The following is a 25,380-nucleotide window of genomic DNA, read 5'->3' on the forward strand; positions in this document are numbered from 1 at the left end:
GAAGAAGAGCCAGATGAGATTCTTTAGAGGAAGAAAATGACCTGCCTCGTATGCTCATCTTTTCTGACCTGATGCAAAGCACCGCATTGTTATAACAGAGCTCTGACTGAAAGTCTCCTTGCTAAAATTACACAGTCACATGCACACAATTGCTTCATTCACAATATGGATTTCTCATATGGGGAACACACTATACTAATCTTACATGTGTCTCTCAAACTTTGCTGAGATTTGCAAACAAAAGTCAAAGATCTCAAAATTAACTCAAAAGGCGGGAACCCCAAAATATGTGGTAAGCAAGTGATTGATAGGTAAAGTGAAGGCGGCTGATCGTGTGGTCTATCAGAGGTCATCATAAAGCTAGTGAGGTCATCTAAAGATCAGTGAGGTCACCTGAAAACCAGTGAGGTCATATAAAGATCAACGATGTCATCAGAATATCAATGATGTCATCTGAAAGTTAATGATGTCATTTGAAGATCAATGATGTCATCTGAAGATCAATGATGTCATCTGAAAGTTAATGATGTCATCTGAAGATCAATGATGTCATCTGAAGACCAGTGGGGCCATCTGAAAGGCAATGAGGTCACCTGAAGATCAGTGATGTCATCTTTTCTGAATCTTTGCCATAAATCAGTGTAAAATACAAACATGCTGTGTCTTCAGTATGTGTGAGTTATGATATGTTGTTGTATTTCAGCATATGGTTTAAATGAGGGGTAGTTAACTCTGCTCCTGAGGGCAACTGTGCTGCTTTAAGCCTCATTAAGCACATTATTAATGTTAGAGATAGAAACAGTTGACTTGAGCACTGCATTACACCAAAACAGCAAGTGTCTGTTTATCAATATGCCTAATTAAGATCAAATAATATTTAAATTCTGAAACATAAATATGCACATTTAGACAAACTCGTTTTTTTAATTGCTGTAATCTAAACACCATTAATGATGTTCATTTTTACACACAAACTGTAAACTCTTAAGTTAATATAATAAATTCATTTTGGTTTTGTCAGCAATTACTGTCGCCAGCACCCTTTCTGATAGATGCAGGTGCACAGATGAGGTTCAGCCTTACAAATGACCAAAAAAACAAACAAGAGATGCTAATGGTTCATTTATCATTTTATAATGACCTGCGACATCCTGGAGGAAATGTGCTCAGGTTCAGTCAGAATAATCTCTCTCTGTATGCAGGTGTCTGCTTTCATCATTACCATGTTACAGAACAACATCCTCCTGTTGTGCAGAAACCATAAACCTCTCCATTCTCTCTGACACCTCCAGGTTTATTTCTTCTGCTTCATTAATGGTCAATTTATAGATGAATTATATGAACAAAAGACCTTAAAAAACCCAAGCTTTCCATCTCGAAGCATGCAAACATTAACAGCACCTAAATTCATGAAACACACTCAACACCTAGCAATAACTTAGCAACCACACAGCATGTTGCGTGTGAGTTTTACATGTGTATTGAGTTCCTCGTGAAATGCTTCAAGAGCACATGATGCTCCACAGGTTTCTCACATCGACCAGTGACATTTGCAGACCGCAGGTCTCTTCTTTTCATCCTCAGGCACCCTGAAGCTCCATCTGCAGATGCTGCGTCTGATCTAATGGCTTCTCCTCAGCTCTGGACCTTTTATGCCCGGCAGGTAAAGCTGCTTTGAAACAATATGTACTGTGAAAAGAGTGAAGGAAATAAACTGAACCGCAATGTAAGCTTTGGAGAGGCATTACAAGCATGAGGTCTTAGTGTGGTCCAACCTTTGGCAAATGCTTTTTTCAAAAGCAACTAAGACTGCTTTCACATTGTACATTTTTGTCATTATCCAAACTGAGCTACAGGAACACTTAATGTTGTGATGTAACAGAAACTCAGTATAGGAATGGTAACCATTCATGTGCTTTAACTGTAATAAATGCAGCATTTTTGTAAAATCATCATAATTTAAGTTAAATTAACATAAAAATATAAGTTAAACTATTTCAACTTGTTTTTATAGGTTATGTCAAATAAATTAGTGGGTTTGTGGGACTTGCTATCGTTTTAACTTCATGCTGCATTTTACCTTAAATACATGTTAAATATTATAGAGTACAGTACACGTGTATCATATTAACATACTTTATAAAACTTGTATTGCACAACCATTCAAATAATCATTACTGATGTATATAAACTAATGAAGAAATATTGGGGGCAATGGACCATGCCTTAACTAAATCGCTTCAATTCATTTCATATTATGCTTGTTTTATCACATTTTTGCATGCTTTTTCAGGCAAACATTTGAGATTTGAGAATAATTGTCAAACCCGGGCAAAAACTGTTTGACTGGTCATTAGAGAAACTAGCAGAAAATGAATCTCGAGTCTTCATTGTTTTATCCACTGATGTAAACATTAATGAGCACAATACATCATGTGTGTGAATGCACAGGGACTGAGATTTCTCAAAGGTAACTGATTAGCAAGGTAAATACATCAACTAGCAAACAGACAGCCAAGGTTATGGATTATAAACACATTGTCTCTTTAAGCACTCATCAAACACAAGAGACAGAAAACATTAGTTTACTGCTCAGTACAGAGGGTGCGTTTATACTCTTCTTCACACTTAAGGGACCACATGGGTCTTCACTATTTCAATATTCATTATTATACAGACAGTGATGTTGATGAGCTCAATGACATCATCACGTGCTCATCATGAAGATAAAGAAGATGAATTCTCTCTCAAGAGCTGCTCGATGGGTTAATCACTTCACGATTCACTGAACCACAGCCCAGTTAAAATGTGTGTGTAATTTTGTGTGATAAAAAAGTGTCACTGCAGGAAACATCAGATCCAGGTCTCATATCATCACATAACACCACTGCTAGCATGTTGAGGAACACCCATAATCATATTTGGATTATTTAAGCTTTTTTACAGAATAAGAATATTAATATTTATTCATAAAATGTCAGAGGTTTAAGCTCTTATATTGGTGATGTAGTTTGGTTGTAAATTATAATTTTGTGAACTAATGCTTTTTAGTAAGGACAACTTAATAGAACGTAATACAACTTAACCTGTTTAGTTTCACCCTGTGGAAAAACTAAAATTATTTAGTGCAATGAATTTCCACACAACTTTCTAGAAAGTCAACTAATATGGGTTAAGAGCAGTTAAGAAGAATGTTTATGAATCGCTCCCATTATTATCAATAAAAGTTGTGTTGTTATGCATCATATAGACACACAGACTTTATTTCACCATTGTATATGTGACATTAATATTTCACTAACAAATATCATGTTGTGAACATCAAACATGCGGCTGATTTCAGCTTTGATGGTTTAAGTGTGGGTCTGCTGATAAACTGTAAAAAACAGAACTCAAACTAAACTTCATGAATGAAGACTTTTACAATTTGCCTGCCTCAGTTCATCTGTCAGAAACAAGACGTGACAGTTTGAGTAAGAGAGAGCTCTTCCAATGATACGACTCAATCTGAGACTGAAAGGAAAGATCAGTGATGATGATCTGGAGCCTTATTTATAAAATGCTGCGTAGAAACCATCCTACATTTGACCTTACGATCATTTATGAAAAATGCGTATGTGTGATTCATAGAACGAACGCACACGCAGAAAACATGCGTACCCCTTTCTTTCAGATGTGAAATCTATAAATCACAAATTATCTTGAACTTGTGCGCAGTTTCAGATTTCCACCTTTAAACAAAGCCTAATTAATGTCAATGACATATAAAAGAGTGCTTGTAAATGTTAAACCATTTTCGAGCAGCAAGAATGGCTTATATTACCAAAAACCTGCAGCAAAAGTGTGTACGTCTGTTCAGACCCTGACGTGGCGCTAAGCACTTTTCTATGTCAAAGAGTTTTTATAAATATGGACTTTGCTGTGGATTTTTGCGTACGCACACTTTTACGATCAAATCTGTGCAGACGCTTTATAAATGATAAACACTCATCTGTGCCCTCATCTATTAGATGTCTGTCTCATATCCGCTGAATAAATAAAGATGATTTAATACAGAAGCAGCTCTGTCTAAACATCTCTCAGAGATTCACTGCTGATACGATGCAGATTTGGTTCACATTGGTGTTATTCAGACAGCTGAGATGTATATTTGAGCAAGCGCTTTAAACCAGAATTTTTTCCCAATTGGTTCATTCCGAACAGAAACAGTAATTTAACGTTTCCGGTTATAGGTTCAACTCTAAAATTGACGTTCCTGAACCGGTTAAACCAAAAATAAACTTCCCAAACCGGTTAATAATATTTTTTATTACACGGCTCTCTGGAATACTTGATTCTGATTGGTCAGTTGAGACATTTGCAGGTTCGTCCTTTTCAAATAATAACCGCTCCAAAGCAATAACGCATAGCCGGTGCTACTTGTATGTTTTAAATCCCTCCACGCCAACAAAGATTACTGTTTGGCGCCATCTTGTGACAAACACTGGACCACCACAATTAAGAATGGAACATTTTGACATTCATTTTAACATGTACGGAAAAAACAAAACATTTAAACAGTGGCTAGAAGAACGAACAACGACAAGACACAGAGAGCTTACTGAGACTGAACTTGACAAAATAGAGCATGACAGCTACAAAGCCAACACACAAAAAAAGTACAGAATGGGCATTAAAACTTCTCAAAGACTGGCTAAAACAGAAAAAATGGAGACAGACAAGTATGAAGCAGAGGATCATTTTATGCATCTGTGCAAAGTTTCGCGGAAGGATAAAAATGTTAATTTAAAACAAATATGCCAATAAAATGCTTCAAATTCATATTCATGTCCATTTTTTTTCTTATGTGGCAAGTAGCCGTGTAATAAGCGGGATAATGTAGAGGCAGCCGGTAGTTATTGGGAAATAAGCCCCTTCAGTGTGATACAAGACCCTTCCCTTTCGCGTTGATCACACTGTCGGGGCTTATTTCCCGATAACTACCGGCTGCCTCTACATTATCCTTTACATGTCAGCTGTGGGACATACAGACAAGTAGGCTGATCATTAGGACATTAAACTTAAATTATTAGTCTACATAATCTTCCTTAAGTCTCTATCTTGTCATCGAACATTAAAAAAGGCTATGTAAGCGCCATAACTGTAATTCTGACATGCCTACATTTGTTAAGTGCACTTAAACACGCGCGCGCACACACACAGACGGAGGACGAATGCCAAACGGTGCTTCTGGAAGAAGATGCAGCATAAACAGTCGCTCCATATAATGTGAAAATTACGAAAATTACAGTAGCGCAACTCGCTCTCAAGTTTATACATCAAGAGTTCTGATCTTTAAAGGCGGAGTTGGACCGGACACATTCAAACGCATGTGCGTACAGAAAATTGCTCACTTTAGTGTCTTTTAGTGGTTAAATTGTTTAAAATTACTTAAGTGTTGTTAAATTGTTTAAAATTACTTAAGTGTTGTTAAATTGTTTAAAATTACTTAAGTGTTAACATTTGCAAACCTTTTAAACACGTGCAAATGATCAACTTTTACCCTATTTAAATTTGCGTATTAATCCGCGAATCGCATGCGAGCCGAACCGTGGGTCGTGTTATGTACGGTAGAGCTGAAGATCTTTGCCCGAACTCTCATTCTCATTTCTCCAATGAGTCAACGACAAGTCAACTTCAAAGAATATTGCACAGAAATTTTGTCAAAGAATGAAAAAAAAATAACGGTATTAACCGGTTACCATTAGTTTAAATAAACGTTTCTGTTCCAGAACATTTTTTTTTTAAGTTTCTGTTTTTTGTTTTCGTTCCCTGAACCGGTTCAAAGCCTTGATTTGAGCTGAAGGAAGAACTGACCATAGACTCAGAGTCTGGTTATATATCAATATCAGTCTCTACTCTTTGCTATATCCACACATATAAACAGATGAAATGCTGTGAAATATATGATTAGCTCTGCTTCAGTTGATCGTCTTACTGACTGACTCTTAACTTCTATCCGATTTGCATGTTTCTCTTCACAGTGGGGTTCAGAAACAGCCTTCAGGGTTTTAAATCAGCTTGACAGCTTTAACTCACCCTGTGCACATCTCCAGCTACACCACTATAAGCACTGGAATAGTAATGTCACAAATATAACATTTGATAAGCAAGCGCCTCCTCAGGCCACTGGTGGTACTACATTACAAATTAAATCAAATGTATTTCAAACCTAGGGCCCCGTGATTTTTACCATGCAGAATCACAGAATTTCATTTCACGGAATTCGGCAAATTTTGTATATGATTTTTTTTAAGCCATTATAACTTCTTTGCGAATATCAGTTTGTTGCCATGCTATTCTTAACCAGCATATAAAACAGAACTCAAAAGAAATAAAAAAATAAAAAATTAAATGTATTTAATTGGGCCCAAATAACCCAAATCTATCCTACATACGTCACAAAGGAAAAGCATAACACCTTAGTAACCATTCACAGCATGCAGGTTTCTTCAGGCAACGAGCTAAATAAAATAAACTATGGAACGATTTCCCAGACAGGATTTGTCCTAGTCCCAGACTAAAATGCATGAGCTGCCTTAATTTAAATACGTTATACTGACATACCTTAAAATATATATTAATGTCATTGTTTAGTCTCAAGATGCACGCCGGTATTGTTTATTGTACACTGTAAAAAAAAAATTTTTTTTCACAGAAATATACTGTATTATTTTACTGAAATTTTCTGTTTTTTTTTTTACGTGTAAATGTCATTAAAATAAAGAAAAAAACTTTTGTTAAAAACATTAACCATAAAATAAAATTAATAAACTGTAATTTCACTTAATGAGAAATCATAGTTTTTTTACAGGATTATTCTTATTTTTAATTGGCTTGAATGTTAAATTACATTGAATTCTATGTAAAAATACAAAAAAAATCACATATTTAAAAATAAGACAACTATATGTTTTTTTAATATGAAACCTTAAATTTAAGGTAAATACATGTAAAAAAACAATCGTAAAAAAAGGGTAAAAAGTCTGGCAGCAAAGTTGCCAAACACTTACCTTCAAATTACAGTAAAAAACCTTAAGTTATTCTACGGAATAATTCTGTTTTTTAAAATACAGATATTTTCCGTAAAATTTACTATATTTTTACAGTTCCACTGCTGAAGAATGAAAAGAAAATCCCATTAAAAAATGTCTGTAGAATGTAAAAGAAATGAATAAATCTGCATATAAACTGGATATTATTGCAGAAATACCTCAAAATGATAAAATTAAATGAAGTCTTCTTTTTTTACACAGTATTCTTTGGTAAATTCATAACATTATCAATTACATCCACAAGAACTATCTGTCAAAGTACAGATTTTTAGATGTAAAACACAAAAAAAGTTACATAACATTACTTTAAATACCGTATTTTAACAGCTTTAGGCTTTTATTTTATGGGATTATCAAATCTATTAATATTAAATTCCTGTTAAATTTTGTTTTTGAACTGTAGAAAAAATAAGATCACATTATAATAGCTTGCAAAGCCATATTTTTATGGTCATTACTTTATATAAACCATATTGCACAGTAATTACAAGCATTTATCCAATATATCTACATGCTTTTCCCATTAATGTATAGGGTTTAATTTGAAAAAAACATACTTTTATAGTAATTAAAAGCAACTATCCAATATATCTACAGACTCTTCTCATTAATGAATGAAGTTAACTTTATAAATACATTACTTTATAGTAATTAAAAGCAACTATCAATTATATTTACAGACTTTACCTATTAATTTACAGGGTTTACTTTAAATGAACATACTTTTATAGTAATTACAAGGAATTATCAAATACACTTACGTACTTTTCCCATTAATCTATAGGTTTACGTTGAATAAATTTACTTTTATAGTGATTACACACAACTATCTAATATATCTATATAAAATTGTTTTATAGTAAATAAAAGCAACTATCCAATATATCTACATTACTTTATCATTACTGAATAGGGTTTACTTTATATAAACATTATTTTATAGTATTTAAGAGCAACTGTCCAATACATCTACATTCTTATCCCATTAATTTAAGGACCCACATAGCAATTTTGGCAAAAGTAAAAGAAGTTTTTCCTTGGCCCACATACAACAAATAATGACGGCCCTACAATGGCCCAGTTCTGGATTACAGACAAGGGCCAGATAATATCCCATAACCGGCCCAGATCAGGTTCTAACATTGGTACCAGTTCTCAGCCATAAGTCACCATATTAAAACCAGCATTTAACCAGAACTTCCAAAACTGAGCCATAACTCAGCCTGATCTTGCCCAAATTATGTTAATAAATAACACAAAAAATTACTTTGAAATTATTTGCCATTTTTATTAATCAATAACACACAAGTCAATAACACTACGACATCCACATTGTATGTGTTAGAACTATTCTAATATAAACTGCCAGCAATAAACAAAAATACTAGTTTGTTCAAATACATTATTGGCATGAATCTAACACCAACAACTTAAATTACAAAGCAATTTAATTCTTAGTAAACAAACAGAAGTTTAGAACAAACTGAAAATAAAAAATAAAATAAAAAAACATTGTGACAGTTACACTGGTGTGTGAAACATAGTTTGCCCAAATGACCAGCTATACACAAATACAGAAGTTTTCATTGAAATTAACATATTAGCATGAATTAAAATTTAAATGAATTACCATGGGTAAATACAAGTTTGAACCAAACTGAACTTAAAAGTTATTTAAGTTAATTAGAAACACTACAACTTCATGTGTATGTGAAACCAACTCTACAGTCAGCTTTACGCAAAGATACAAGTTCCAGTTAAAGTATTAGCATGAATCTAACTGAGGTAATTTCAAATCGATCGAAAAATTAAAACAATACAATTAATAAAATTGAAACAAAAACAATCCAACACTAATAATAATAATAAATGTGTATGAGAAAGTGTTCAAGATTGTCCTCAACAAGAAGTACTGCTTCTCAGCTCCTCTTTCCATAGACGTAAACATTACAGCAGCCCACTGTTATATTAAAGAAAATAGATGCAAATGAATATTTGTTATTAAGCCAAAGCCATATAATACAGCAATTAAAAGCATAAAGATATACTTCAAAACAGACAGATAGACCATTAGAAGTTGCTTTGGACGAAAGTGTTAAATGTCTAAATAAAATGAAACATAGCTTAGACCTTAAAGACGTACTTTTCATTAAGGTACTCAAAAGCAAATGAGATCTGAGCATGTACTTAAATGACAAGTTCGGCATTTTACACTTAAAGCCCTGTTTTCGGATTGTTTATGATGAAATAGAACGGTTTTGACTGAAATTTCGAGATATGTGGCTGCCCCGAGAATTTTCAGGTGTTTCTTGTATCACCTCCCACCTCTATAATGGGTCTATAGGTGCACTAGAACAATCCTTCCTAAAATGCATTAAACTTTCGTTTACAAAGACGTGAAACTCACCGAGTGGTCAGGGGTGTTCATTGATATGCTCACACAAAAATCGCTGCAAAAGATGCTTTCTGACACAGTCAGCAGTATCATTCAACCAACCCGTGTAAGTTATTTGAACAAACCCTAATAAACATATTAAACTACTCCATATGTATTGAGTATTGTTTTCGTTTATGAAAATATCGCTTCTTACGCAGGTGGAGACATGAGCTTATGAAAGTATTTGCTTTTTTATTTAAAACATAACAAAAATAAGTTCAAACACATTATAACTATTATAACTATTATAAACATTAACTAAGCGGATTATGTCATGTTTATTATGTACTGTAATCACATTTTTGTAATAATATATAGTAGCAGAATAAATAAATCAGCTAACGTTAAATCAGCATATTTTTTTATCAGCATTTTAGTTGTTTTTAAACAATTATTGTATTTATTGTTTACTGGTAGTTTCTATGAAAGGTTTTACTGGATGGGGTTAAAACAAATGTTTTGTAGAGATTTACTGCATTTGTGTTAGCTATTATAGCAACCCCTAATTGCACAAAACGGCACACTTGTGTCCTTCGTAATAGGCTACCGTTAGCTATAGTGGCTCACCGGAAGTCATAAACCGGAAAACTCAAAGATGGCGGCGCCCGCATTTACGTCAAGAAACAGGTGGATATAAACAAAAAGATGACAACGTGAGCCTCAACATTTAATTTACCTTGATGTTTTACGTGTCTACTGGAATATACACCCCATCATCCTTTTTGTCCTACTCCAGAGTCTTCCAAGTCTTGATGAACACAGACCTGACACACTTTCACCAAAAAAGAAATTAAAACGTTACAGAAATACATTTTCAAATATTTTTTTTTTAATAAATGTTCTAACAACGGGAAGACCAGATAACCAATTTAATTAACTTCATTAATAATATGATTACAGTAATTCTTATGCCTAACATATAGAAAACAGTTAATAATGGCCGTCAAACTGCAATAGCCTAACACATACCACATGATCACGTAAACGTTTGCATCCCTTTATTCGTTTGTTAGACATTTAAACTAAAACATTTTAATGATTGAAAAAGTTTAAATACTCAAGTTCAGGTACTTACTAGTAATCTTGTTCTTTCTTCTTCTTTAACTTTTATTGGCGGTTGGCAACTAGTATCTTTCACCCGCTTTGAAATCTGTGTCCGTTATGATGGCCGCAGGCAGCGTTGCTCCTGTAATGGTTACCCCGCCTATTGGTTTATTTGATTGGCCGCCGCTCGGCTTGCGTCAACAGGAAAGCAGAGGAAAGCTCGTCATCTGTTATGTGATTGGCCAGTGGCACTCGCCTTTTTTTTATTTGATTGGCCATCTCAATCATTTTTGATAAGGTGTTCTACATATTGCTGCGTTGCAAGAACGGACAAACGGATGACGTTAAAATAACGCGAGAGGGATTTGAGATCAGAATCCTGCGCATGATTTTTCGAGTCGTTCTCGCAGTACTTTGATGTCATCCGCTTGTAGGTTCTTGATGCACTGCATAATAAACTACGCATCTTAATGTACGCGATCGTTTTTAACACTTCGGCAGGCAAAAAGCACAGTGAAACATATATCGTTTATTTATACAGACAGTATCTAACTTTTTTTATTAACAAAAGCACCAACATACAAAATTCTCGTTGGGGAACAAGATATACATGCGTAAATACAATATACAGTAGGCTATCTGACATTTGATCGTAAACAATGATAGCTTTACAGTCGTTGAAGTTAGAAATCTTGAGCAGGAATAAACCCCCTGCTACAATGAAAATCGCGCAAAAGCAAATTTAAATAGAAACAATCCATGGTACAGCTCAAGAAACGTTATCAATACTTTAAAATTCAGAAAGAAAAACGTCTGGAAGTTCAGGATCACTTGAACAAAATTATCTTGACCATGATCTGAAAAAATGTTTATGTAACTGAAATGTAAACAAACATAATTGTCCAAATACATTAGCTTCTTTTATTACAAAACTATTTAAAAAGGGTTAAATTACATTAAGATTTAGAAAGCCTAAAAATACTTAAATTCTTATAATTATTTATTGTAAATCACAGTTTTCAAATGTGGCTTACAATCATTAAACTGATCTGGGCCACATACTTCCCACCCACAATTGGCCCAAATGTTACCTGCCATCATGGATCTAGTGCCATCATTGCCCATACTTGGCTGACGTGTTGCATGCCATTGCCATTATACATTGCTGCTGAAATGGCGGGCGGTGGCTAGCTGTGGACACTTCCGTTTTCGACCACAGCAATAAAAAAAGTACAATGCAGCCAGTTCACATCATACATAGGCCCACTCCCCTAACATATAGCCTAAATACAGAATGAAAATACCAGTACACAGAGGGTATTTAGAACAGAGCCAGACAGAGCCAGACGACCTGAATGGAGTAAAACAAGCTTGTACTATCCTAACATGTTAGAAGTCTTTGACTTCACAGTCATTAATGGCCATCTTGTGATCTTCATCCCACTTTTACGGAGTCCATGCCCATGAGCCCCAAAGTCTATTACAGATGCTGGCCTGAGGCTCTTTTTCCAGTACATACTTTGCAGTACATACTTTGTGTCTGTATCTTATCAACTTTGGCTTCTGATGTCAGTTAGATGGCATGCAGACAGCTGGGAATTAAAATTAGCACCTCACACCTATCAAATACAGGGCAACTGCAAAACTTCCAAGTCCCCTGCAACCAATTCAGAAATATACAATTAAGAAATGTATTATATTTCGGAAGCAAAGATAAACTTTGCTGGCCACATCAGCTTAAGATTCAACAAGTGCAGAAATAAGAGTGGTAGATAAAAAATATATGCATAAAATAAAAAATAAAAAGAGCTATGTAGGCTACCTTTCATGCAGATATGTTGTAAATAAAAATTGAACATAATAATTACTGTGTGTTATACTACAGACACAGATTTAAAAATATTGCCTCGAAAGATGAAATACTGCAGGAGGTATTGTTGCACAGCTAAATAGGCCTATACAGTTATTGTACAGGTAATAATTGCACAGCTTAAGTTTAATATATTATTCTGAAATCAAGAATAGTCAGTGATTGTTTATGCATCATATTTACCGTGTTTTACTGTCAGGCACTGACTTAGTGTTTACAATTCTGAAGTGTTCTGTAACAATTTCATAAGTGGCAGAGAAAAATTGAATGGCAACATTTTCAGACCCCACCCATGGACTGTATCAGGTGCTGCTGTCTGGCAAGTGGTGCTGCAGCCTCAAGTCTCTGAGCATCATGCTTTGGGACAGTTTTTCCGCAAGACAACCAGGCTTAAGAATGCTGGAAACTACTAACCTCCTAATGCCTGTCTGCTTGTTGATGTGAAAGGACTGAATCTTGTGTCCTGATATGTCCTCTTTTGGCTTGGCTTTTAATGGTGAAATTGTCCTTTTTGTCTGTTTGAAATGCTGCCCTGACAGTGGTTTTCTGTTATCGTATATATTGACCATAGACTATATTGGCACATGTTCACTTTAAAAACATTAAAGACACAAAGTCAATCTGTATTCAACAAAATTCAAGGCCCTCACTGCAGTGAAATCATTAGGCCACTGCACAATTTTCCCGGTTGATGGGGAAAACAGCCACACTATGAATAAAGCTTTACAATGGGGTGCTATATTTTTTTAATTTACAATAGGTGAACAATGTGTGAAAGACTAGGAATTTATTCTGGGGCTCAACAGTTCAACCAAGGCTCTTGTAGCATAAACTTGAGCTTTGGTAAACTGGGGGTGAAGCAATTGAAGACATTAAAATGCTTGAAACATTACACAACCGTGTAAGTGTAAACAATCATCGTAATTGTTTTTCTAGTCTCTCTCTCTGTGCTTTAGGTATCAAGAAAGTGCGCGCAGATTCAAATAATTGAATGTTGTACAATCATTGGACGAATCGTACGGCAGAGGCAATCTCGACCAATAACATCGCTTGACTTTGGGAGGGGGATATACGTCATAACGTAAGATCGCGCCATACTGGCAGTGGCCAGAGACGTTTCAGGATATTCAGCTTTCACTAAAGGTAAATTATATTTACCCAGCCGGCACATTATCTACCTTTAACGTTGATATGATTAAAATAATGTCAGTTGTTGTTTAAACGTTGATATCGTGCGCGGCTCTGCGCCCCTATTTTAAGTTTGAAAATACGTCCGTTACTATCGGTCGGAGCAGCTGCTGCTTTGCGTTGATTTCTCTGTCAGACCTGGATTATTTTATATCTGCCTGTTAAATTCTTAAATTTTCAGCGAATTTTAGTTGATGTGTCAATGAAGAACAAAAGCTGGAATGTGAATAGAAGAAGGGGTCGTACGGGGTCTGTAAAAATACTCAAGTGGTGCTCGTTGCATATCAGGTAAGAGATCATTTTCATTAACACTCTAACGTTTAGGGACACGGGTAGCATAACGTTACTGCAACCTCATAGGATAACTTAAATAAGTTATCGCTGTGTGTGTTTTTGTACTGCTTCGCTATTAGCGTAGCGATATTAGCACGTATTTCAATGTGTTCGTAGTACATTACCATCTGACATTGCTGTGTTTTATATGACGTTATATGATTAATGTTGTCAGCTAATGTTAGTTTAAAACTCAAACGCATGAGGGGTAAAAAAAGCGTGGGAATGAGTAACTTAAAGTGATAAAACAGTCATTTATTCGTTAGAGTATATGTTTACATAACCTCTTTATAATGACATTGAAAAGATATTTGATTTGTTTACTTGTTTAGATCAAGCATTGGAATAAGATTTTTATCGGGGGAGAACAACCAACAGAAAGACCCATTCACCAACTTCAGTAAGTCAATTTTACCCACGTACTATTCGAAAACCAAGGATAGTATTAAGTATGATTTTCATACTGTATTTCATAAAGTAACACAGGGTAGGCGTAATAATCCATGGCTTTAGCCTACACCTTTCGGGCTGCCCCCCTTGTTTGTAATGAAATTGCTGTAAATATCTTTTGTCCTATGTTCAGTAACCAAATAAACTTTCTTACATTCATTCTACAAATCTGAGCAACTTTCTGTCCTTTTGTCTTTCTTCTCCTGAAGTGGCGCACTGAAAGGGGAGATTCATGTCACCTTCACCAGTCCTTTCTTTAATTGCTGGAAACCGTTAAGGGAAAGACCCTCAGACATAATAGGATAAATGTGGCTGCAGGTAAAATTATTTGATGGTGTTAGGGTTTATCATTATCTAACAAACCAAATGCTTTGTTCAATAACAAGAAATCACGTTAGGGCCATTTTCTGGAAGAGAAATCCACTTGGACAGGTAAGTTAACGTTATGTGTAGCATTTTAATGTTTGTACATTTGTCCATATGACGCTAAAGGGGTTTATCAAATCTTTCTCACCCATGTTATGGTTCATATTCTGTGTTCAGTTTGACAAGGATCAAGAGGCCAAGACCAGGTGGTGAAGTCGGAACCAGACCAGACAGCTCTCCCACAGCCAGCCTCTGAACCTGCTCTACAGTTTAAATCGCCCGGGTGAAGTTAAACTCTACTTTGCTGGTGACCCAGATGGCTGAGAACATGATAGGCTGATACCCTGGAAGCTAAGAGGGAAGCGGCAAAGGAGTTCGAAGAAGAGCTGAAAAGCACGTCTTAATGAACACAAGGTGAGGATTGTATGGAAATCCAACAGGTTTATCCAGATTATTTACAAGTGGATTTAATATTTTGTTTATTACATCTACAGAGCAGCTTGAACCCTTTTAAGACATTTTAACCCCTTAAAGGCGGAGTCCACAATGTTTGAAAAACGCTTTGGAAAAGGAGACGAGCCGACTACCAAAACACACTTATAGCCAATCAGCAGTAAGGAGCGTGTCTACTAACCGACATCCTTGCCGGGTTGTGTATGTGTGGGGCGGGTCTATCAACAGAAGGTCCAGAGTCTATTGGGGTAGGGGCATGTTTGTTTAGGTGATTTCAAATATCAACATTGGCTTTCAAACATTGTGGACTCTGCCTTTTAATGTTCCTGCATTAGAAGCATTAATAGAGGCAAAGTTTGTTCATGCTCAATTTTCATTCGAGCTCCAAACTGAAATTATTGTTGAGTGGCAACATAATGGCTCTGCTCTGGCGATGAGGGAGGCAAAGTTGCCATTGTGTGTAAATTGAAAACAATACAATGTGGCCACGGCTGATGTGTAGGACTTTTTGCAAGCATGATACATCTTTTTTATTTTTCAGGACAAGGCCTGGTGAAAGCCACTACAGAGGATCATAGCCATCGTTGGAGTTCTGAAAGGACGTGGGTGAATATCAATCTGCCAAATGAACTTTTTTTAGCATGCACATTCACATCTTTATATTAATACTGATTATATATTAACTTGTTTGTTACTGGAAAGAACTTAGCTTCTATTGTGTTTGACTGAAGGAGTTGACCATGTTTTAAGCCTATGTGCATTTTCTAGATGTTAAGCATGAACGGTACTTAAACAACCATTACCCGTACCAGCTCTGTCCGTGCTCCATTTTCCATTGCAGATCATACTCAGAGATAGTACCCCTTAAATGCAGCTGGTCGTCATAGCAAGGCCACACACAACTGCTGCGACGTAATGTTCAATGCGAGACACACACCAGCGCCCCAATTTAATTTAAAACGTTTCAGCATTACTCGGATTGTACTTAATTTAACATAAACAAATATCAAAAACATGTCTAATTAATACTTAATCAACACGTCATACTCCTGGAAAAGACCCACATAAATCACATATTTTAAAGGAATAATCTACTCATTTTCAATATTATTTCATATTTTCATATTTCAACATATATCAATAATATGTGATTACCTTGGCTGGGATTTGTTGGTGCATCCCTCTGTCGTCTGTGTGCGTGCGCGTGGGCGCTGGAGCGCGCTGCGACGCTTCGATGGCATTGAGCTTGGCCCCATTCTTTCAATAAAACGTAGCGCTTTTCTGGGCGGAATTGGGAGAGGGGCTACGTTTTGTGGCGTGGTGGCACTTTTGGGAGTACCTGGACTCGGCGCAGTAACACCCTCCCTCTCCCATTATGAGAGGGAGAAGGGGAGCGGACTTTTCAGGGGAGTCGAAGTACTCCCAAAAGTGCCACCACGCCATACAATATAGCTCCTCTTTTGGATCCGCTTAGAAAAGTGCTACGTTTTATTTTGTACCACCAAACTTGCTCGTATAACTACTCGTCTTAAATAGGAAAAACGTTGATGTGTTTGGTCACTTCTAACTTTATCTCTGATTGGTACCATTACATGAATGGGGCCAAGCCAAATGCCATCGAAGCGTCGCAGCGCGCTCCAGCGCTTGCGTGCGCGCGCACAGATGGTGGAGGGATGTATCAACGGTTCTTGGTTAAGGTAATAACATATTTTAATATTGAAAATGAGTAGACTATTCCTTTAACTAAGCAAAAAGCCAACGTTGAGCCAAGCAAAAGTACTTCTTAAATGACGCATCAATGAATTGTTAAAATAATCTATAGAAGCATTGATTACTAAAATCATCGTTAGCTGCAGCCCTAGTTTTCACTGACACTCGTTTGTGAGAAAACAATCAAGCTAGCTGCTAAATTTGGAGTCCACACGTATTAGAGTCTTTAAGGTAAATGCAGTTAAAAGGACCTAAGCGAGCTGACAGGCAGGTTAATTGTTTTTCACTTTACAAAGTGTTACAGTATGATAGTCTTACCTGAAGAGAGGCTATAAGCACAACATGCAATTTATTTAAATTGCATCAAACTCATAGACTGTATGGTCGGACTTGGTGAATGTAACCCGAGGATACACGTGACACAATCTGTTTTTCAAAATAAGGTGGAAATAAGATTAATTATATTTACAGGAATTATAAAACATGTTACAATGTGTCAATTAAAAGTAAAATGAAATGTTTGGGAAATGACTTACAAATTTCTTTTTGATTTAGGGTTGCTGGAAAAACATTAAATAAATTTGTTGACTTTTTTGCTTTTTCATAACAATTTATATCTATGCAGTGTCTTTGATCAAATTGTTTATCCACCTGATTTCTGACTTAAATGCGGGCACCGCCATCTTTGAGCTCATAAAACTTCCAGTGAGCCACTAAAGCTAATGGTAGTCGTATTGCGAGGGACACGATTGTGACTGGCTTTTTAATGCTTATTATGAAATCCAGGAAGACCGGCGTAATTTGTGCAGTTAGGGGTTGCCATAATAGCTAAACCAAATGCAGTAAATCTCTTAAAAACACTGAATGTGTATTGGCGCACGTGTATCTAATATCCATACATTCATCCAGTAAAACCTTTCGTAGAAACTGACAATGAACAATAAATACAATAATTATTCAAAAACAACTAATTATGCTGAAAAAAATATTCTGGTTTATTTATTCTGCTACTATATATTATTACAAAAATGCGTTTACAGTACATATTATATATGACATAAACTGCTTATTTGTTAATGTTTATAATAGTCCATGATATGTTTGCACTTACTTTTGTTTTAAATTATTATTTTAAATAAGCAAATATTTTCATAATCTCATGTCTTATCTACTGCATAATAATATTTCCATAAAACGAAAACAATACTGAATACATGTAAAAGTAGTTTAGTATGTTTATTATGTTTAGATTAAATAGCTTACAATGTGTTGAATGAGAAGGATAAGTTACTGCTGCTGTCAGATCGCGTGAAGCTTGATGTGTCGCCATAAAAACTCAAGTCGATTAAAATTCCAGTTTAAAAAAACTTGCATGCATTGAAGACCCGTCACCCCTAGGAACAACATGAAACGATTGAATATATCTTCATATGATGTATCAGGACACTTCTTCATTTCATCCTCACACTGGCTCATACATGGCTGGTGTAGTAAATATTTACCATAACTGTTTTAATCATGTTTTATGCGTGCTCCCACCACACTGTTTTCTGCTGGCTGGCCATTAAAACTGAGCTCCCACACAAAGAAGGGAAATACGTCACATCTCTTACTCCCGCGTTTGAAAATAATGTGGATAACAACATTATTGTGTTTGAGGTGTAACAAGCTGTGTTCCCACATGTTTAAATGCTCTCTAAGCGAATCTGCGAGACGTTAGTTATTGTTGAAGTTTGAAACTGTTTTCAAACAGACGGAGCGTAGCTAACTCCTCCCCCTCCCTTCCGTGCTTTCATGAACGCGCCCAACCCCTACCCCCAAAACCTTTTTGTCGTTTATTGGCTGGAATACTTTGTTTTGTTTTGTGATGATAGGTTTGGCCACTTGTTGATATTGCCGTTTGTGAAGCCTAGGCTGTCTACAGAGATCGCGTTTTTTTACAGTTTGATCAGCGGACAGGCAGCAAGCAGATAGTGAGGAGATGTAACAAAAAATGTTTTATGGTCTAAAACGCTTCAATTCGCTTAGAGCGCCTTTATTTTGCCGCTTATGAACGTAATCATCATGGAAAACGTTGGTTTACTGATACTACACGCCAGAAGTCGCACCCATAATTTGCACAAATCGTCATGGGGTGTAGGAATAGTGTGCATAGGGCCCAAAATTATTAACAAGAGGGTAACATTCTTCATAGAGCCATAGCTTATTTATTTTGCTTTTAAAGTGCACCAAATGAATGCACTTAACATTAAAATGAACACTTTTCTTTTGAGTGGAAATGTACATCTCAAATGGGGATCTGCAGTGAATGGATAGGACATTGCTGTAAAATATCAGAAAATGTATGTATGTTTTTAGTGAAAAAGTTGTTGATGCAAATGCACTTAACATAGACCTTCTGTTTGTTTTTTGTACATTTAAAACACAATATACTAATACAGAATGTGTGGACATAAACTGGAAAGTTGGTTGCAATTACTGTCAAATAATGTTTATATTAAGTAAATCCCATGTACTATTAAGAAAAGTCTGTAGATATATTGGAGTTGCTTGTTATTACTGTCAAATTATATTCATATAAGGTTAGTCCCATGCACTTATAAGAAAGGTCTGTATATATCGGAGTTGCTTATAACAGTGGTTCTCAAACTGGGGTCCGGGCCGCGAGATGGTGCCAGGGGGGCCCCAGTTTTATGACATTTTATAAAATACATTAAATTCTAATGAATTCTGGGAAATTAAACCAAAAAAAAGGTAGCACTACTTTGTGTATGTTTTGTTTAATTAAAATGTGAAGTTTTAGAACAGTTTTTTGTCATAAATTTTCTTTGGGGGGGCGCGAAGGAATGCACCGTACACAAAGGGGGGCCGCACGCTGAAAAAGTTTGAGAACCACTGGCTTATAAAGTAAGATGTAATGGAAAAAGTATGTGTGTGTGTGTATATATATGTGTGTGTATATATATATATAGGGCAGTTGCTTGTAATTGCTATCAAATATTGTTTACATAAAATAAACATGTGTATTTTTACATATATGGGAGAATTGCTTGTAATTACTGTCCATTTATGTTTATATAAAGTGAACCCATGCATTGAGTAAATGTCATGTTGATATAAAGTTTTATTAGTATAAAGCAATGTTTATATAAAGTATACCTCATACATTGATGGTAAAAAAATATAGATTTATTGGATAGTTGCCTTAAATCACTATAATATAGTGTTTATATAAAGTAAACCTTTATACATTAATGGTAAAAGCATGTAAAGTTATTGGAGATGTTTTTGTAATTAATGTCAAGTATTGGTTATATAAGGTAAACCCCCATAAATTAATTGTAAACGTATGTAGATATATTGGGAAGTTGCTTATAATTACCATAATAAAAATGTTTTTATAAGGTAAAGCCCCCATACATTAAAGGTAAAAAATATGTAGAAATATTGGAGAGTTGCTTGTTATTACTGCCAAATAATTTTTATATAAAGTAAACCCCCTAGTATTTAAATGGTACAAACATGTAGATATATTGAAGAGTTGCTTGTTATTACTGTCAAATAATGTTTATATAATGTAAACCTGCATACATTAATGGTAAAAGCTTGTAAATTTAGTTTAGATGTGTCTATAATTACTGTCAAATAATGTTTATATAATGTAAACCTGCATACATTAATGGTAAAAGCTTTTAAATTTAGTTTAGATATGTCTATAATTACTGTCAAATAACGTTTTTATAAATAAATAACTGTTAAAAATATGTTTATGAAACTTAATATCACAAGATCTTGTTTTTTTGTACAGGATAAACCCAATATTTTACAGGAATTTACTGTAAATAGATTGAATAATGACATAAAATAAAAGTTTAAGTCGATCAATATACTGGTATTAGGCTTTAAATTAGCGTATCTGAAGGTAATTATACTAAATTTTTGGTGTGTTTTAAATGGAAAAGTCTTTACTTTGACAAGGAGTTCTCGTAGATAAATTGTATTAACTTAAATATATACTAAATAATACTGAATTAAAACAGAAATATTTGTTTTAATTATGTAATTTTAAGGTATTTCTGCAATTTTTAATAGTATATATACAGATTTATACTTTCGTTTAACATTCAATGGAGATTTATTTTATGAAATTTTTTATTCTTTCTACAGCAGTTTGACTGTAAAAATACAGAAAATGTTTACGGTAAATATCCGTTTTCAAAAAACAAAATTTTCCCGTAAAATAATTTAAGGTTTTTCACTGTAATTTGAGGGTAAGTGTTTGGCAACTTTGCTGCCAGACTTTTTACCGTTTTTTTACGGGTTTTTTTTTTACAGTGTAAGGTATGTTTGTAAAAACTACTTAAATGTCCTAATATAACTAATAATTCATCTAAAACCTGTCTGGGAAACCACCCCTAAAATAGTTAAGCCAAATAATAACAATGTTGTGGAATTTACTTAATTGTCATAAAACAAACAAAAACAATGCACAGCTTGAATTTCTCAATTTTGTATTTCCCTTTTGATTTTGTGGTGAAACACGAGCTGATGTTTTGTGAGATTCACTTACAGATTCATATGAAAACAAACTTTTGACAATACAAGGTTCAGGTAGAGCAGGATTGAGGTGAAATTAAATGTTCATATCTATTACTGTCAAATCTTTATGAAACTGCACGAGGAAAATACTTTTCCTGACAAGACTTTTGTTTTCCTTCAAGTGAAACCATGCGTACGTTTGAAAAATGATAAGTGCAAAGGTCAACTCCTGTCAGAAAGTGTGAAAAACGAGAGCATGTTCATGTGCATTCAGAAGAGGCGATGTGAGCATCAGGTACAAACCATGTGCAATGTTTCCATGACAACCAGACTGAGGAGCAACGCTTGAAATTCCCTGTTATCTTGGAAATAGATTGCAGGCACAGCGGCTCAGTGGCTATAGTGTGTAAATCATAAACACAAGGGTCTGCCCTCCATTCCACTGTAGCTTTACAGCTAAAAAAACCCCTCTTATTTTCTCCTGCTCTCGTTTTACGCCAAAAGCACACAAAAAAAACAGCAGACCTCAATGAATATCATTTTATTTCATATCCTTAAAGGCTATTTAGGTCAATAGTCCTCCTCGGTATGAAACTTCTGTCATTATTTATTCACCCTCTCATGTTGCTGGTTGTTATTTTTTCATTGGTCACAACATGACCTCTCCTCCATCCATACGGCTTTCAAGCAATATTTTGATCATACATAGATATTATAAAGTCCATTTACCTTAATACTAGAGAGGATACAGGTCCAGGAAACACACTGACTGAATGTTTAGCTCGAGTGCTCTGAACACTTTCAATAAAATAATCTGCCAAGTATAAAGTTTTGTGTGAGAAAACATTCAAATCTATATTTTTATATATATTCTATATTGTAAATTATAGTCTCTCTCTCTCAGCTATATGTCTGGCTCTCTCTCAAGGGATTTTTCCCCAAAGTTTCCACCTAAAAATTAAGTTTCCATTTTTTCCAATCCTTTGGGAGTCAGCTGACATTAGCTTACCTTAACTTAACTCAACTCCCTTCTATATACATTATTTCTCCGCTCACTATAGTTTAATCTGTAACACTTTAGTATGGGGAACACTTATTGATTATTAATTATGACTTTTGCCTCAATAAACTCCCAATTCACTGCTAATTAATAGCTAATAAGGTAGTTGTTGTAGCTGTTAGGTTTAGGTATTGGATGGGTTAAGGGATGTAAAATATGGTTATGCAGAACAAGGCATTAATATGTCCTTTATATGCACTAATAAACAGCCAATATGTAAGCTAATAAGACACTGGTTAAAAGTGAGAATTGGTCCCTATACTAAAGTGTTACTGTTTAATCTTACCCGCTGTACTTTGCCAATTTTGTTGATTTTTTTCCTGATTTTTCTGTGTTTTCTCCTGGTTTTATTGAGGCTGCTTTGAAACAATTAAATAGTTGTGAAAACCGCTATATAAATAAAATTGAAAAAAAATTATTGAAAAAAATCTATGTAATTGTTTACAGATGTGTTTTTGTTTTATTGTTGATTTTATTTTTGTTTGTTTTTTCTTGTTTTATCATTGTTAAAAATGTTAACACACATAAAAGAAGCCAGGCTAATATAAAGTAATAAATAAATATTAAAACTGAGAATGTGCTTGTGGGCACCATGTTGGAGTCCATTGATCTACATTCATTAATAAGACACGAGACAGAGAATATGAGCAAACTTTTCCTTCAGCATTTATAAGGATATCTGGCTAATAGAAATGTATATATATAAAGGTCTTTGTTATATATATATTCTGGTTTATATCTAGTGTGATTTATATATTTCTGTCTGCTGCTTTTTACAAGTTTTACACGTTTGCCATCTAGTGTCAGACAGCAGCATTACACAAAACTCATTAAATCAAGATAGTTCGCTTTAAAATGAAAATTCTGTCATCATTTACTCATCCTCGTGTTGATCTAAACCTGTATGAACACAAAAGAAGATATTTTGAGAAATGATGGTAAACACACCGCAGTAAGTGACCATAGACATCCATAGTAGGAAAAACATTTTGGAAGTATTGTGATAAATAATAAAGAAAATATTTTAATAAATGATGGTAAGCACACAGTTGAAGGTAAATTCCATTAGATTTTTTTATTCCTACTATGGAAGTCAATGGTCACTTACTGCTATATGTTTACCATCATTTCTCAAAACATATTCTTTTCAGTTTGATGTCGTAGATTTCTAATAACAATCAGATAATCCCCAACTATTTCGACCTTCTTTCTTTAACCTCACAAAGAAGCCCCACATTTAAGCAGGGCATCGAAAAATTATTGAATCCTCATAGTGTTTCTTCCCACGGAAATCTTTAGTAAAAGGCGAAAGATTTATACGATCTGAAGAGAAACATGAGTGAATTAACAACGATTGAAAACAAGCAGATAATCTGAAAGAGAAACACTCCTCACGAGACCGGTGAGAACATACTCACATCATACATAAACACTAAACACAAGACAGAATAAAACAAAAGACACTTAAAATTATTATGACTATATTGTGGAACTATAAATCCATCAAATTTACTAAACACGAATATTAAAAAAATTGTGTGAAATAAGCAAGCGTCTGCGTTGCATTATGGGTACAAATTGTACTTTCGGACTGTTAATCAACACCACGCCCCCTTCACACCACACACGCCTCTATTTCATACGTAAATGACTTTGCATATTTACAGCAATACTCTCCAAAAAAGAATAATACAATGATACACAAGACGCCATAAACATCCTAAAACTAATAATATTAAACACATACTATAAGTGATACACTGAGCTATTAAAAAATAAACTATTCCTAAAACTCTGTTGTTCTATGTTGTTTACCTTTCCTACATGGAAAGCTGCAGTTTATGCTACGTAAGCTCATTGACAACATTTTAAATTCTTTGCCATTTTTAAGTCACTTTAAATAAAAGCGTCTGCTAAATGAATATTTTAATGTAATTGTATTCTTATATCAACAAGAAAATACGACAGAATAAACATAGTCTAAAATTATTACAACAGAAAATTAAGTTTAGTTGCTGACACATAGTGGCGATAAGCGGTATTACACACTACATGTTAAAAGAATCAAACACATCGAATTTATTCGTGTTAATTCATTCATTCTTATTCATCCATTCTTTATAATGATACTAGACTTAATCTTCATGTCATCTGTTTTCACTAACAGACTAACAGACCTTGATTCGCCCAAAATCACGAATCACGACAAAGTTCAATTCAGTTAAAAACAAGTAAAGCCCCTGCTGAAAAAAACCAGCATGGACCAGCATGGGAATTATGCTGGTCTATGCTGGTTTGGTGCTGGTTTAGATGGTGTTCACTAGCAAACCAGCACCAAAACACAACCAATGCTAGTATGCTGTTTTTTTTTTCAGCAGGGCTAGATCTTTTCAGTGAATAAAATATCAAGAATATAACATTCAGAGTTTAATCCATAAAAATGAGACTCACCTCCTCAGTGTTTGATAAAAGTCAGCATCTGTCTCGTCTTTTGTTACAAACAGGTGATGTTTAACCGAGAAAACACTTTTGTGGCCTAAATCAGGTTTTCCCAAATTGGGGTTTGCGAACTCCTGGTGGTTCACAGGGGAATTGCAGAGGGGTTCGTGGGAGTTAACTGTAAAGGGCAATTTATAGTCGTGCGTAGGTCCTACGGCGTAGCAGCGACGGCGTAGGTTCCGCGTCGGTTTTCATTTATACTTGTGCGTCGCCGTCCGCGTCGACGTGCAAACACACGCGAAACCGCTGGTTGGCAGTAATCACGCGTGTAACCACAGTAGCAGCAGAAGTCGTCACAGAAGAAGAAGCTAAGCAAGTAAACCCACAAACGAAGAAG

The 25,380-nt window shown here is 34.9% G+C and overlaps 3 long non-coding RNA genes and 1 other non-coding gene across 6 annotated transcripts; 1 reads left to right on the forward strand and 3 right to left on the reverse strand.

The window, feature by feature from the left end:
• Positions 1 to 1,112: 1,112 nt before the first annotated feature.
• LOC129430055 (uncharacterized) lies at positions 1,113 to 25,164 on the reverse strand. The gene is made up of 2 exons (XR_008639382.2): positions 24,996 to 25,164; positions 1,113 to 1,689 (listed from the first exon to the last, which is right to left on the reverse strand). It is a non-coding gene; the product is annotated as an uncharacterized lncRNA (long non-coding RNA).
• LOC141350629 (uncharacterized) lies at positions 8,362 to 10,979 on the reverse strand. Its single transcript, XR_012358755.1, has 3 exons — positions 10,607 to 10,979; positions 10,208 to 10,303; positions 8,362 to 9,054 (listed from the first exon to the last, which is right to left on the reverse strand). It is a non-coding gene; the product is annotated as an uncharacterized lncRNA (long non-coding RNA).
• LOC141350630 (uncharacterized) lies at positions 12,293 to 20,725 on the forward strand. Of its 3 annotated transcripts, XR_012358757.1 has the most exons (7): positions 12,293 to 13,588; positions 13,815 to 13,921; positions 14,299 to 14,366; positions 14,626 to 14,734; positions 14,815 to 14,848; positions 14,960 to 15,196; positions 15,777 to 20,725. It is a non-coding gene; the product is annotated as an uncharacterized lncRNA (long non-coding RNA). The 3 variants fall into 3 exon arrangements; XR_012358756.1 differs by having other exon boundaries at positions 14,626 to 14,848; XR_012358758.1 differs by lacking the exon at positions 14,815 to 14,848 and having other exon boundaries at positions 12,294 to 13,588.
• Positions 23,772 to 23,886, reverse strand: LOC129430203 (U5 spliceosomal RNA). Its single transcript, XR_008639454.2, has one exon. It is a non-coding gene; the product is annotated as a U5 spliceosomal RNA (small nuclear RNA).
• Positions 25,165 to 25,380: the final 216 nt, after the last annotated feature.

The sequence above is a fragment of the Misgurnus anguillicaudatus genome, chromosome 18 (assembly GCF_027580225.2).
Source record: "Misgurnus anguillicaudatus chromosome 18, ASM2758022v2, whole genome shotgun sequence".
NCBI classification, from domain to species: Eukaryota; Metazoa; Chordata; class Actinopteri; order Cypriniformes; family Cobitidae; genus Misgurnus; species Misgurnus anguillicaudatus.